Consider the following 17,102-nt stretch of genomic DNA (forward strand, 5'->3'; position numbering starts at 1 on the left):
CAATGAGCTTTACCAGGATTCCCTTGATATCTGCTGACCATGCTCAAAGCAAAGGCCACATCAGGGCGAGTACAAGTCATAGCATACATGATCGAACCAACTGCGGAAGCATATGGTATATGACTCATTTCTGCTATCTCAGCCTTTGTACTTGGACTCTGAGTCTTACTTAGTTTGACATTGCCTTGGATAGGTAAATCTCCTTTCTTGGAGTTCTCCATGCTGAAACGTTTCAACACCTTGTCCAAGTAGATACTTTGACTAAGTCCTATTAGCCTTTTACTCCTGTCTCTCAATATCCTTATCCCTAGGATATAAGCAGCTTCTCCGAGATCCTTCATAGCGAAACACTTCCCAAGCCAGGACTTAACCTCCTGCAAGGTTGGGATGTCGTTTCCTATGAGTAGTATGTCATATACAACACCAGAAAGCTCACTATACTCCCACTAGCTTTGACATATACACATGACTCATCCTCGCTTCTCAAAAATCCAAACTCTTTGACTTTCTCATCAAAACAAAGATTCCATCTACGAGATGCTTGTTTCAATCCATAAATGGATTTCTCAAGCTTACACACTCTATTAGGGTACTTTGCATCGACAAAACCCTCTGGCTGACTCATGTAAACATCTTCATCCAACTTTCCATTAAGGAAAGTGGTTTTGACATCCATTTGCCATATTTCATAATCATGAAATGCAGCTATGGCCAACATAACCCTTATAGATTTAATCTTCGCTACTGGTGAAAAGGTCTCATCATAGTCAACTCCCAGATTTTAAGTAAATCCCTTCACAACTAGTCGCGTTTTATATGTGTGTACTTTCCCATCCATGTCGGTCTTCTTCTTGAAGATCCATTTGCATCCGACTGAATTACGACCCGGTACATTGTCAACCAAGTTCCAAACTTGATTGTCATACATGGACTGAATCTCGCTGTCCATAGCCTCTTTCCATTTTGCAGACTCGGGGCCTGCCATGGCTTCCTTGTAGTTGTTAGGTTCATCCAAATTTACCAGTGTGCTATCACTGATAAATGTATCACCTTCATTAGTAATATGGAAACCATAAAACTCAGGTGTATTTCTAAATTTACTGGAACGCCTCAGAGGTAAGGACTCGTCAATTGGATCAGCCGAAGTTTCCTCCTTAGGTTGATTGCTAGTGTTTGAGGTTCCTTCACCACTTGACTCTTGAAGCTCTTCAAGGTCAATTTTCCTCCCACTGTTTCCTTGGCCTATGAGTTCTCTCTCGCGAAAAACTCCTCTCCTTGCAACGAAGACAACATTGTCACTCGGTCTGTAGAAGAGATATCTAAAGGATTTCTATGGGTAGCCGATGAAAATACATCGCTCACTTCGAGGTTCGAGCTTGTCGTGAGTTTCCTTTCTCACAAAAGCCTCGCAACCCCAAACTTTGATGTGGTCTAAAGTGGGGACTTTCCATGTCCACATCTCGTGAGGTGTTTTGAAAACCTTTTTGGTAGGGACTAGATTAAGGATATGGACGACAGTCTCTAAGGCATACCCCCAGAATGAGATAGGTAATGAAGCTCGACTCATCATGGAACGAACCATGTCTAGCAAGGTTCTATTCGCCTCTCAGCCACACCATTAAGCTGTGGTGTCCTAGGTGGCGTCAATTGTGAAACAATTCCACATTCCTTAAGATAGTCAAGGAACTCGATACTAAGATACTCTCCTCCACGATCGGATCGCAGCATATTTATCTTTCTGCCCAATTGATTCTCTACTTCTTGCTTAAACTCTTTGAACCTTTCAAAGGTTTCTGACTTATGATTGATTAAGTAATTATACCCATATCTACTATAATCATCAGTAAAAGTCACATAGAAGCGGTTCGCATCCCTTGTGGCGGTTCTAAATGGTCCACACACATTAGTGTGTATGAGATCCAACAGACCTTCACCCCTTTCACAAGTACCAGTGAAGGGTGACTTGGTCATCTTTCCAAGTAAACAAGATTCGCAAGTGTCATCCGACTTTAAGTCGAATGACTCCAAAACTCCATGCTTTTGGAGTTGGGCTATGCGCTTCTTGTTGACATGTCCAAGAGGACAATGCCACAAGTATGCCTTGTCCAATTCATTGGAGGAATCAATATTCAACACATTATTTCCTAAGTTATCTACAATCATCACAGTTTCATATATACCATTGCTAGGTAATGCTTCAAAATAAGATACACCATTACAATAAGCATAAATACCACCATTTTCATTATTAAAAGAAAAGGTAAAACCTTGTTTATACAAACTGTGAAAGGAAATAACATTTCTCGCCATATCGGCCGAGTAACAACAATTATTCAAATCTAAACTTAAACCATTACTAAGCAATAAAGAATAAACTCCAATCTTGGTCACAGACGACACTTTCCTATTTCCCATGATTAAGTTTATCTTCCCGTGCTCCACATCCCTACTTCTTTTTAGTCCCTGCAAATCAGAAAAAATGTGAATACCACAACCTGTATCAAGGACCCAAGAATTAGCATGTGATGAATTCTTAGATTGAATAGTGTAAATACCTGCAAATGAGGGTTTGATCTTCCCATCCTTAATGTCTTGCAAGTACTTGGGGCAGCGTCGTTTCCAGTGCCCTTTATCATGACAGTAGAAGCACTCTGCTTCCTTCGGATTGGAAGAGGGATTAACAGAACCAACTTTGGTCCCACTTGAAGAGGATCCATCAAGAAACTTTCCCTTGCGGCTCTTGTAGGGAGCCTTCCTCTTCTTTCCCTTCCCATGTCTGATTGCCAGAACATGGGCAGAAGTAGCAGTAGTAGGAGTAGACACAACCGTTTTGCCTTTCAGGTTGCTTTCTGCAGTCCTAAGAAGGCCTTGAAGCTTGCTAAGAGTGACCTCCTCCTTGTTCATATGATAAGTCATACGAAACTGATCATAACAAGAAGGTAAAGAGTGTAGAATGATATCTATGGCCAACTCTTCATCAAAATTGACATTCAATTTTAGTAAGCGGTCCACGAATCTCTGCATTTTCTGCAAGTGGGCCGTGATGGGTTCACCATCCTTCATTTTGGTTGTGATCATGGAGGCAATGATATCATACCTCTCCTGCCGAGCACTTTCATGTTATCTTTCCATCAAATCATGATACATTTCATAAGGATAGTAGTCCTCATAGGACTTCTGTAGCTCAACAATCATGGTTGCAATCATTAGACACGACACCTTTATCGCATCCCTCTCATGAGTAGTGTGTTCAACGATTTGTTCAGGAGTAGCAGTGGTGACATCAATCTCCTTAAGCTCTTTATCAAGGACATATTCTTTGTCCTCATAGTGAATAGCCATCCTGATGTTTCGAATCCAGTCATTGAAATTCGATCCATCGAAAATGCCCCTCCCACACAGATTCATTAGGGAGAAAGAGCCTGAATGAATTGGGTTTGAAGCATTGTTTGGGATAGACATATGTAAAAGAAGAAGAACAAAGTTTAGATTAGATGATAATCCTTAATATTACACCCAATATGAAATATTAAGGCTAGGACCCAACACAATATTCTACAATTGCGAAGAGGGATGCCGTAATCCAATTGTAAAATATTTGAAGGTAGGTAAATGACGATTCACCAATTTCCACCATGAAAAACGAAATAGATTATTAAGTTTTAACTATATTTGAAATTCCTAGATCTTTGAGATTCATTTAACTTTTCAATGGCATGTTTAAATCTCTATTATGACCTTCAAGTTTGTGACTGGGATGCCGAGGATCACAAACAAGGAGTGAATAACCATGCAAATTAGCTTGGTACACCCAATGTTACAAATCACCTAATCAATGTGCCGGTTAACCACACACGCTCCATTGATCTATGATTAACACCAAGTTACCCTTTGCCACACATTGTCAGTCCCAGATTAGTGTGTCGGTTAACCACACACGCTCCACTAACGACTTAACAAGGTGCAAAGTGTTATGGATTAGCACCATTTCACATTTTCCTAAAGTAACTAAGATTGGGAATTTTAATAAAAGTTTAGTTACTTTATATTTTTATCATTATACTTTTAATGAGGGAGAATTAATGTCCTATCCTACCCGTTCGGCTAACGACCCTCCACCAGTCAAGGAAGCAGTGGGTGAGAGTGGACACCCATTAAACTACCATTTTATAGGCAGTAACCTTATACCCCCCTTATAGACCGGCTTCGTGAATGAGTCCTACTAACAGTAAGACCGACTTTATCTTATACATACATATATATATATATATATATATATATTATTGAACTTATAATATTATAAAGTATAAGGGTTGATTTTTAACTTTTAAACTCTAGGGTTTGGAATTAAAGTTTCATTTAATGAGACTTTGCAAATTCCAAATCTTGAGGGCAAGCTTTGAAACTTGTCAAAAATCTTCACATTCATAACCTCTGAGTTTTATTTGATTTTAATGAAGAGACCTTTCATTTTCCATAACTTGAGGACAAGTTATGGAGGTCATTAAACATCATTTAGATAATTTTTCTAACAACTAAAGTATCACATAATTCTTGATCTAACTAAACTCATATGCAAGACAATTTCAAATGAACAATTTAAAAGCAATTTTGTTTATCATATAAAAACAACAATTATTTTAAAACTTTGACAATTATCTTGTGTTTGGATGAGTACAAGCACTACCATATCATAAAAAACATTTCCAATGATCCAAAACAGTTTGTGGTGGTGTTCCAAATCCAAACCAGGCCAAGAAACTCGAATTTCTGCACACATAGCCTTCAACTCGTCGAGTACATGAACTGGACTCGGCGAGTTGTTCTGTTACTTAGTGGACTTGTCGAGTCTGTTCATGTACTCGGCGAGTTCACCAGTCAGAGGCAAAAAATTCGACTTTTTCAGCTTTGAAAAACTAGTAAGCATCAAATATAATGGAAAACAATCCTAGCCTCTGATACCACTGTTGGTTTTTGAGCACTATAACACTCCTATGGTGCACATGCAACCCTAAATGATTTGGATCTATGTTTTCTCTACTATACATGGATATTTTCAATTTTTCCAAAGCATTGTCCTAACTAACATACAAATTGGCAATTGAATAAAACATCTAGATAGATGACATACATTTTGAAGGACTTTTAGTTCTTGACCCTTGAAAGCTTGAGCACCTCAAGTGTGATGCCTCTAATGGTTCACAAACACCAATATGCAAGAGGATGATTTAAGAGAATAATCTATTTATCTCAATGAGAAGAGGCAACCGATTTTGGTCTATAGAGGGTTCTATTTATAGTGTTGGACATGCTAGGGTTACACTTGGTAAACCCTAATAACCCATGACTTTCCACATTCTCATGCTCCATGGGTTTAACCTCCATGGACTATCCATGGATTAGTTTAGCCCATAATCATGGATCATTAGCTCACACTACAAGAATGATTGATTTACATAATCAATCCACATATATTTAATTAGTCTCTTTTGATCACAAACTTAATAAATTAATTCTTGATCAATACTAATTAAATAATTCCGTATTAATATATTATACTTGTAATATATTAATAAACCATAAATAACCTTATTCTCAAAATCCATCCTATCAAATTGCACTGGTGAAGGCAACCCAAAAGGATCATGCTACAATCGGGTCAAGTACATACCAGTTATAGTTATGGGCTTAGACACCAAATCCAACATTAAAAACTATTAAAATTATTTTTCTATGTTGTTGAAGAATAGTTGACCACCACAACCATCGGTAATGCACACCACCACCACCACCGGTAATCTATACCGTCACCGGAAAAATTAAGCACCACTGCCACCCCTCAACTCACCCCACCCACTACCCGGTTCAAAGCTCATATTTTCCACTGAAAATACCACCAACCACCACCTCAATAAATATTTCATTCGCTTTTTGTAAAACTCTGACGACCTCCACAACATCAACAAAAGTCTGTTGAATGTGCTAGGTTCTGTTTTCTTATACTTCAAGGAAAGCTTTCAAAATCTCCGAACAATTAGTTTATTTCACTTATGAATTTAAAATGAATCTTTGTTTCTAGAACAAAGGACTAGCATTTTTACCATACAAGAAGTTAGATTTGACTTTTGGTTTTGGATATGCAGAGGTAATGATGATCTTATCAAAGAAAATGATCCAAACAAACTTAATTTTAGATAACAGTTAGTTGTAACAAATTCCAAAAAGGTTTTAAACAAGAAAAGGAAGTATGCACAGTTTCATTTGTATTTAGGTCAATCTGATTTTCTGTTACATACTTGTAAAACCTGTGGATTCAAGTTTTCTCCTGGAGACAAAGAAGATACAAGAGTTCACAAAGAGTTTCACAAAAGATACACTCATGGTATTCAATTCAAGGTAATGTTTACTTTTCCAATATCCTTCATTGTTAGTTTCTCATATTTTTCTTCTTCTCATTCATTGATTTTATTTATACTTAAGGGTTGGCGTAATGAAAGAGTTATAGATACACACTCATTAGAACACGGACGTGGACGTGTTATTTTGGTACTTAATGATGATCCTCCTGCTCATATTAAAAAGGTACAATAATCAATAATTAATATTAAGAATATAATTACTTAATATAAATTACTAAACTTGTAATTGCAGGCTGAGGAGGTTATAAAGATGAGGGAGATGGAGCTTGGTGATGGATGGATCTTCCATAAACACTGTAAGGTGACCATTTTTCCCAAATCCCTTTCCCTTAATATTTCTTGATTTTTTGTCCCATTTTCTAACTAATATTTCAATTTTCGTTCATGTATAGGTTTATCTTTATATCTCCTCCCAACGGGTTGCTGGATGTCTAGTTGCAAAGTCAATAAACAAAGCATATCCTTTAGTTTCAAACCCAGATGTCACCACTGATGGGTGTTAAGCATTACAACATTCACATGTGCACATGCAACCCTAATTTCTTTGGATCTAGGTTTTTCTCAAGCTATACATGCAAATAAGATTTCCAAAGCACTAACCCTAATCTAGCATACAGTTTTCGAAATCAATGAATCAACTAGGGTTAGAAGAATACCTTTCTTGTTAGCTTGTAGTAACAAGTAATTCCTAGCTTGATCTTGACCTTCAAGAGCTTAGTGCCCCAAGCGTTGCACCTCTAATGGAGTCACAAACACCACTTAGCAAAGGATGAAGGAGAGAGGTGATGGAGGCTCTACAAAATTCGGATAGGGTTCTTCTTAGAATGCATTTGCTGAAAACTGTAAGCCAAGGGTCCTTTATATAGCTGAGGCTGCTAGGCTTTCCAGGTGAAACCCTAATCTGATTTCTTAAGCCTTAAGCAGTCCATGGATCCCTTCTAGAAAGCCTATGGACGAAATCTCTATGGGCTTCCCATAGATTTCGTCTATTCCTTCTTTTAGGAGTCCATCAGCCCAACTTGCTACTATCAATGATTTGCAATATCAGTCCCCTTACTTTTAATCAGTTCCTTCAATCCAAAATTAATTCCAAATTAATTTTGGATTAATACTAATTAAATAATATGATTTCCCAATTAATATATTATTCTTATAATATATTAATAAATCATTTATCAACCTCTTTCTCCATAATTCATCCTGTCCTGTTGCTATGGTGAAGGCAACCCAAAAGGACCATGCTACTATCGGATCAAGTACATACCAATTATAGTTATGGGATTAGACACCTAATCCAACAGTCTCCTACTTGGTTAAGTCTAATAACTATAACTGCAAGTATGACTTCAAAATCCGATTAGCAATCGTAGCTCTCAAAAGCCGCTGTCGAACTCTGACCTAGTCAATGACGCATCCTTTAGATAAGGGATCATACAATCCTCCGTTCTGCAAGATATCGTGCAGACAAAGACATGGAACATAATCATTCTCAATGTCCAACAGTTTGTTTCCCGACTTCTGATTTGTTTGACATAGAACTTAATTGAACACATCAATTCAGTCCTGACCGGGCCCGACACATAAGTCAACACAAAATCATCGAGAGGCCCAAGATATCGCTTTTAACCTCTTAGGATAAAAGGAACAGATAAACTTTGACTTATATGCTTGTACTATTTACTCATCAAATCATACACAACAACATGTTTTATAACATCAACTTACTGATGCGTTTACGCATTATCAATGTACAACCAACTTGTAACCAACAACTCATATATCTCGGTTTAAAGATAATACGATATTATCGTTTCGCAATCACTCGTGATAAATTCCATGAAGTGATTCATATGAGCGTGGGTTTAATCCAATACTCAAATCTTATTTCAGAAGTACTCATGAACGTTGCAACAAACCTTTGCTATGTCTAATCACTTAGACAATCTACAAACCAATTCATGACAGTCTAACCTCATAACTTACTTCCAAAGTATGATCGACTGTTGATAATTTGAACAATCCAATTATTCAGGAAGTAAAACATGCAAAAGTGAAACAATATTAAACAATTGACACAAGATAGTAAACAATACTTATATATAAATATCCATTATATAATCACCAAATGTCAATTACATTTAACTATTACAAGTTTCTAAACATCTATTTAATCACTAAAACTAATATCGTCCTTCAGACCAACGCTCCTCGCATGTTGTAAGTGCTTAACCCTGCTCAGACCCTTTGTAAGGGGATCTGTCGCATTCTCCTCTGACGATACCCTCTTGACTACGAGGAGTCCCTCTTCTACCCGATGTCTGATGAAGTGGTATTTTCTGTCAATGTGTCTGGATCTACCATGATCCATTGTTTCCTTGGTTAAGGCAACCGCTCCTTCGTTATCACCGAAAATCTACATAGGCTCCTTTATGGCTGGTACAACTCCAAGGTCTCCAATGAAGTTCTTCAACCATATTGCCTCCTTCGACGCTTCGCTCGCTGCTATGTACTCTAATTCGCACGTTGAATCAGCCACAGTCTCCTGCTTGAAACTTTTCTAAGTAACTACTCCTCCATTTAGGGTAAATACCCAGCCCGACTGAGAGTGGAAGTTATCTCTGTCGGTCTGAAAGCTGGCGTCACTATACCCTGTCACTCTCAAGTCATCACTCCCACCAAGTGTAAGGACCCAGTCCTTAGTCCTTCGCAGGTATTTAAGAATGTTCTTAACTGCTGTCCAGTTAGCTCTACTCTGGTTCCCTTGATATTGGCTAACCATGCTCAATGCAAAAGCCACATCAGGGCGAGTACATGTCATAACGTACATGATCGAGCCAACGGCGGAAGCATATGGAATTCGACTCATTTCCGCTATCTCGGCATTGGTACTCGGACTCTGAGTCTTACTAAGCTTGGTATTGCTCTGGATTGGCAACTCCCTTTTCTTAGAATTCTCCATGCTAAAAAGTTTCAGCACCTTGTCCAAGTAAGTACTTTGACTAAGTCCTATTAGTATTCTACTCCTATTTCTCAAAATCCTTATCCCCATAATGTAAGCAGCTTCCCCTAGATCCTTCATAGCAAAATACTTCCCAAGCTAGGTCTTAACCTCCTGCAAAGTTGGGACGTCGTTTCCTATAAGTAGTATGTCGTCGACATACAATACTAGAAAGCTAACTGTACTCCCACTAGCTTTGACATACACACAAGACTCATCTTCGCTTCTCGAAAATCCAAACTCTTTGACCTTCTCATCGAAACAGAGATTCCATCTGCGAGACGCTTGCTTTAATCCATAAATGGATTTATCAAGCTTGTACACTCTATTTGGGTACTTTGCATCTACAAAACCCTCTGGCTGACACATGTAAACATCTTCAGCCAGTTTCTCATTAAGGAAAGCAGTTTTCATGTTCATCTGCCATATTTCATAATCATGAAACGCAACTATGGCTAGCATAACCCTTATCGATTTGATCTTGGCCACTGGTGAGAAGGTCTCATCATAGTCAAACCCTGGGGTTTGAGTAAAGCCCTTCGCAACCAGTCGTGCTTTGAACGTGTGTACTTTCCCATCCATGTCTATCTTCTTCTTGAAGATCCACTTGCACCCGACCGTCTTACGACCTGGTACATTGTCAACCAAGTTCCAAACTTGATTGTCATACATGGACTGAATCTTGCTGTCTATTGCCTCCTTCCACTTTGCAGACTTTGGGCCCGGCATGGCTTCCTTGTAGTTGTTAGGTTCGTCCAAATTTATCAGTGTACTATCACTGATAAATGTATCACCTTCAGCAGTTATATGGAAACCATACAACACAGGTGGAACACTAACTCTACTGGAACATCTCAGAGGTAAGGACTCGTCAACTGGTTCAACAGGAATCTCTTCCTCAGGTTGAGCGCTAGTGTTAGAGGTTCCTTCATCGCTTGGCTCTTTAAGCTCTTCAAGATCAATTTGCCTCCCACTGTCCTCTTGGCATATGAGTTCTCTCTCGCGGAAAACCCCTATCCTTGCTACGAAGACCACGTTGTCACTAGGTCTGTAGAAAAGATATCCAAAAGATTTATGTGGGTAGCCGATGAAAATACACCGCTCACTACGAGGTTCAAGCTTTTCGTGAGTCTCTCATCTTACGAAAGCCTCGCAACCCCAAACCTTGATATGTGCCAACGAGGGAACCTTCCCTGTCCACATCTCGTGAGGTGTTTTGGCAACCTTCTTATTTGGGACTAGATTAAGGATATTGGCGGCAGTCTCTAAGGCATACCCCCAGAATGAGATAGGTAATGAAGCTCGACTCATCATGGAACAAACCATGTCTAACAAGGTTCGATTGCGCCTCTCAGCCACACCATTGAGCTGCGGTGTCCTAGGTGGCGTCAATTGTGAAACAATTCCACATTCCTTAAGATAGTCGTGGAACTCGATACTAAGATACTCACCACCCATATCGGATCTGAGCATCTTTATCTTCCTACCCAATTTATTCTCCACTTCTTTCTTAAACTCTTTTAACTTTTCAAAGGTTTCCGACTTGTGCTTGATTAAATAGATATATCCATATCTGCTATAATCATCGGTAAAATTCATATAGAAGCGATTAGCATCCCTTGTGGTGGATCTGAAGGGTCCACAGACATATGTGTGTATGAGATCCAACAAACCCTTACCTCTTTCACAAGTACCAATGAAAGGTGATATAGTCATTTTTCCAAGTAAACAAGATTCGCACGTGTCATCCGACTTTAGGTCAAATGACTCCAAGACTCAATCCTTTTGGAGTTGGGCTATGCGCTTCTTGTTGACATGTCCAAGACGACAATGCCACAAGCATGCCTTATCTAAACCATTATATGAATCGATATGCAACACATTATTTCCTAAGTTATCTACAACCATCACAGTTTCATATACACCATTACAATCCAATGCTTCAAAATAAAAAGTACCATTATAGAAAGCATTAATAGAACCAACTTCATTATTAAATGAAAATCTAAAACCTTGTTTGTACAAACCATGAAATGAAATAATATTCCTTGTCATCTCTGACGAGTAGCAACAATTATTCAAGTCTAATCCTAACCCACTACTAAGTACTAAAGAGTAAATCCCGATCTTGGTGACAGGCGATGATTTCCTATTCCCCATTATCAGGTTCATCTTCCCATGCTCCACATCCCTACTTTTTCTTAGCCCCTGCAAATCAGAACAAATGTGAAAACCACATCCTGTATCAAGGACCCAAGAACTAGCGTGTGATGAGTTATTAGATTGAATAGTATAAATACCTGCAAAGGAGGGCTTTTCTTCCCATCCTTGATGTCCTGCAAGTACTTCAGGCAGCTTCGTTTCCAATGCCCCTTCTCGTGACGGTAGAAGCACGTTGCTTCTTTAGGATCGGATAAGGGAGTGACAGAACCGACTTTACTTTTGGATCCATTTGAAGAAGATCCATTATGAGACTTTCCCTTGTGGTTCTTAGAGGGAGCTTTCCTCTTTTTCCCTTTTCCATGTCCTATCGCAAGGACCGACAGCTTTGCCTTTAAGTCCACTTTCAGTAGCAGTAGGAGTGGACTCGATAGCTTTGCCTTTAAGTCCACTTTCAACAGTTCTCAACAAACCTTGAAGCTTGCTCAAGGTAACTTCCTCCTTGTTTATATGATAAGTCATCTTGAACTGATCATAACAAGGGGGTAAAGAGTATAGGATTATATCAATCGCCAACTCTTCGTCAAAGTTGACATTCAACTTGAGCAAACGATCCACATAACTCTGCATTCTTTGCAAGTGGCTCATGATGGACTCTCCATCTCTCATCTTGGTTGTTATCAGCAAGGCGACAATCTCGTACCTTTCTTGATGCGCACTTTGATGGTACTTTTCCATCAAATCTTGGCATATCTCGTAAGGCCAGTAGTCATCGTAGAACCGTTGCAGCTCAGGAGTCATAGTTTCTACCATAATACACGACACCTTTGTCGCGTCCTTTTCGTGAGCCCTATACTCTGCTATTTGTTCAACAATAGCTTTGGTTTCATCTATCTCTTTGAGTTCTTTGTCGAGGATGTATTCTTTCTCCTCGTATCGCAGGGCCATTCGAATGTTGCGAATCCAATCATTAAAATTGGATCCATCGAAGGTGACCCTCCTACAAATGTTCATAAGAGAGAATGAGCTTGAGGAGTTGGAGTTCGAGCCAGAAGCGTTGTTTGAGCCAGACATCTGAAAAAGAAAAGGAAAAAAGTTTTGATTAGATAAAGAATCCTTAATATAACACCCAAATGAAATACTAAGGCTAGGACCCAACACAATAATTCACAATTCAGAAGAGGGATGCCGTAATCTAATTGCAAATTATTTGAAGGTAGGTAAATGACGATTTACCAATTCCACCACGAAAAACGAAATAACGAATTAGGTTTTAAATGAAATAAAATTCCTAGATTCTTTGAGATTCAATGAACTATTCAATGGCATGTTTAATCTCGATTATGCCCTTTCAAGTTTGTGACTGGGATACCGATGATCACTAACAAGGTGTGAATAACCATGCAAATTAGCTTGGCACTCTCGATGTCATTTACCACCAAATCAATGTGCCAAATACCACACATGCTCCATTGATCTATGGTAATTCTCGAGCTGCCCTTTGCCACGCTTGATAGTCAAAGTTAGTGTGTCGGTTAACCACACACGCTCCACTAACGACGTAGCAAAGTGCAAAGTGTAATTTCATGGACTAGCATCATTTTCACATTTTTCCTAAAGTAACTAAGATTGGGAATTTATAAAAACATTTAGTTACTTTATAATTTTCATTATACTTATTAATGAGAGAATTAATGTCCTATCCTACCCGTTCGGCTAACGACCCTCCACTAGTCAAGAGTGCGGTGGGTAAGAATGGATACCCAATGACGATCATTTTATAAGCCGCTTCCTTAAACACCCGTATTAGACCAGCTTCGTGAATGAGGCCTACTAATGGTAAGACTGACTCATCTTACACATATATATACATATTAATCTTTTAATATTATAATAGTATAAGGGTTGTATTTTAGACTTTTAAAATACTAGGGTTTTAGAATTTAATATTTTAAAATTAAAACTTTTAATCAGATTTTAAATTCCAAAACTTGAGGGCAAATTTTGAAACTTTTCAAAACTTCTAGATCAAATTTTAAATAATTAAACTAATCACGTAATTTGAACATTATCTTAAAATTTGACCATAATCTTTTAATTAGATGAGGATATCCATTACCATATCAGAAAATTTGATTTTAAACAGTTAAAACAATTTAAGGTAATGATCCTTATCTAATTTAGGCCTGAAATCCAAAAAATCTGCCAACAGACGAACCAACTCGTCGAGTCAGGGCATGGACTCGTCGAGTTCAGCAGACAGTGAGCAAAAACAATTTTGATTCAGCTTTGAATAAATTACAATTGCATCATATATAACAGAAAACACCCTAAGCTTTGATACCACTGATGAGTTTTAAGCATTACAACATTCCTATGTGCACATGCAACCCTAATTGCTTTGGATCTAGGTTTTTCTCAAGTTATACATGTAAATAAGATTTCCAAAGCAATAACCCTAATCTAGCATACAGTTTTCGAAATCAATGAATCAACTAGGATTAGAAGAATACCTTTCTTGTTAGCTTGTAGTAACACGTAATTCCTAGCTTGATCTTGACCTTCAAGAGCTTAGTGCCCAAAGCGTTGCACCTCTAATGGAGTCACAAACACCACTTAGCAAAGGATGAAGGATAGAGGTGATGGAGGCTCTACAAAATTCGTCTAGGGTTCTTCTAAGAATGCATTGGCCAAAAAATTGTAAGCCAAAGGTCATTTATATAGCTGAGGCTGCTAGGCTTTCCAGGTGAAACCCTAATCTGGTTTCTTAAGCCTTAAGCAGGCCATGAATCCCTTATAGAAAGCCTATGGACGAAATCTCTATGGGCTTCCCATAGATTTCGTCCACTCCTTCTTTTAGGAGTCCATCAGCCCAACTTACAACTATCAATGATTTGCAATATCAGTCCCCTTACTTTTAATTAGCTCATTCAATCCAAAATTAATTCGAAATTAATTTCTGATTAATACTAATTAAATAATATGATTTCCCAATTAATATATTATTCTTATAATATATTAATAAATCGTTTATCAACATCTTTCTCCATAATTCATCTTGTCTAGTTGCTATGGTGAAGGCAACCCAAAAGGACCATGCTACTATCGAATCAAGTACATACCAATTATAGTTATGAACTTAGACACCTAATCTAACAACCACCACTCTAAAGGAGGTCAAAAAGTCAACTCTAACCACTCTACAATTCGGAAGCATTAGTTTCCGATGAGAAATCATAAAAAAAGATAAAAATTCAAACGATACCACAATCATTTGTGAAAAAGACTCAATCCCTGCTGTTTGTGGCATTCGTTCACTTTGGGTCACACCCTCCAACATAAGAAAACACATTTTCATTCATTTACTTGAAGCCGCAAGGTGAGGTACCCTGCTTCTTACCCCCTCCCCCCTTTATGCCTTTAAACTTCTAAACCTTTTCTTTTCTCACATGAATGTAGGAAAAGTTTTAGTGAGGATTTAATTCTACAACATTTTGCGTTAGCATTCTCTCAGCCAACAAATGTGGGGAAGTTATTAGCATCAACTTACACCAACACCAAATCTTTTTTGGTCTACACAACAAATTCATAGTAACCCAATAAATTCTTTCTTATTTCAACAAACAAATGTTATTTATGGTATGCTATTTATTTCAAGAAACCACTGAATTTTGGAGCTGCTACGTGAGGTACTGTAACCGGTTCCAATAAAACCAGTTAGGACTTAGGATCATTGCATAACCAGCCTTGAGTTACATTCCCTCTAACTGTTTTTTCCCATTAGAATCTAATTAATATACTTTTTTTTAACTATTTGATTACTCCAATCAAACAAATAAGTATTTTATTTGATTATTAGATACATAAAATACGATTATGAAACTTAATTTTCTATAAAAATACACTATTTATTTTATTAATATATTTGTTATTGCTACTGTCTCTGTTTTGTCTTGGATGTCGTCTTCGCTACGGAAATTGTAGAAACTTTAACTGTTAGTAAATCACAAGGCATATAAATGCATCTATATTACCTAATTAAATCTTCAACACCTAAAACATTTATATAGCTAAATAATACAATGGCCATCTCTTTAAAAAATTTATAAGTTTTTTTTTGATTGGTAGTGTCATGTTAGTCCATATATTCCTTATATTTTTGTGGACAAAATTGCAAAAATGGTTCTTGTGGTATGATTTTTTCTGAGATTTAGTCTAAAACTCGACTTTTTTGGGTTGGTGGTCCTTTTGAGTTAGTTTCCTTGCAGTTTTGGTCTCTGTCCAAACAAAAAAGACTATTATACCCTTAATGAATTTATTTTTCTTTTTTTCTTTCACTTTTAAAAATTATTATTATTATAAAAATATAAAATTGGGCCCACAAATCTCTCTCTCTCTCTCTCACTTGAGAGAGAGAGAGAGAGACGTCCCAAAAATAAGATCCAAAAATTTCGTTTTTAATTTAATAAAATCAGTATTCCAAAACATCATCAATACAATCCACATAGAATAAATGTATCAGACATCATATCAGATCAAAGTGAATATCAAAAAGTGGAACGAGGTGGTGTGCGCTCTGCAATCATCCCGACCCTTTTCCCTTGGAACTGGAAGAACCTAAAACATAAACTGAAAACCATAAACACAAAGATTATTAAGTTCCCCCAAGATACCACATACTATACATACATAACATATAACGGGCTCCGCCCTAACTCGGATAACGGGCACCGCCCAATGAGTATAATGGGCCCCGCCCTAACTCGCATAATGGGCCCCGCCCATATACAATTCATATAGCATAGCAGACAATATCATACATAATAACCATCGAACCCCCCCCCAGTAAGCATACAAGCACATACACATACTAGTGTCACAAAGACAACGAGTATCCTAACATTACATAACATGGGTCGGCATTGGTGCCTTCAACCCGCTAAACATGGCGATGAAACTCACCTCGTACTACTGAATCACACTGATAAATCCCTTGCTGCTGATCCAACAAATCCTCGAGCTATCAATAACAAATAACACCCAATTATTAATTGGAGTCCAATTCATAACCATCATTCTAAATTAAGATAAAAAGACCACTTTACCCTTTTATCTAGCTTGGTCCAAGACCAAGGCCCTATTAACTACACTAGAAGGCCCAAATTCCTCAATGATTACTCAAGCCCAAATATGGCCCAAATTTCCAAATTGGACCCAATCCCCTTTATGAGCCTTCAACCAAAAGTCCAATAAACACCGTTAGCCCATCACAAAATCCCAAGGCCCAACATGGTCCAAAATCTATGGTTAAAACTCCAACAGTTGGTTCTCACGTTGTGGCCAAGCCCTGGTCACGTCGTGTGGGCCAACTCGACCTAGTCCCTACTCGGCGAGTCAACTCAATCCATTGAGAATATTCCATACTTCTTCACGTCGTAACCCAACCTTGAGTCACGTCGTGACCTAGTCTGGACAAAACAAACGGTGTGGCCAACATCCTCAGGACATGAAGATCCTAAACCCCA

At 38.0% G+C, this 17,102-nt stretch overlaps 1 pseudogene; it reads left to right on the plus strand.

Moving 5' to 3' along the window:
- The first annotated feature begins 5,772 nt into the window (after positions 1 to 5,772).
- Positions 5,773 to 15,169, plus strand: LOC145113767 (protein CHROMOSOME TRANSMISSION FIDELITY 7-like; annotated as a pseudogene).
- The last annotated feature ends 1,933 nt before the right edge of the window (positions 15,170 to 17,102 follow it).

This window comes from Lactuca virosa, chromosome 1 (genome assembly GCF_052849685.1).
Source record: "Lactuca virosa cultivar CGN04683 chromosome 1, Lactuca_virosa_CGN04683_v6, whole genome shotgun sequence".
Lineage (NCBI taxonomy): Eukaryota > Viridiplantae > Streptophyta > Magnoliopsida > Asterales > Asteraceae > Lactuca > Lactuca virosa.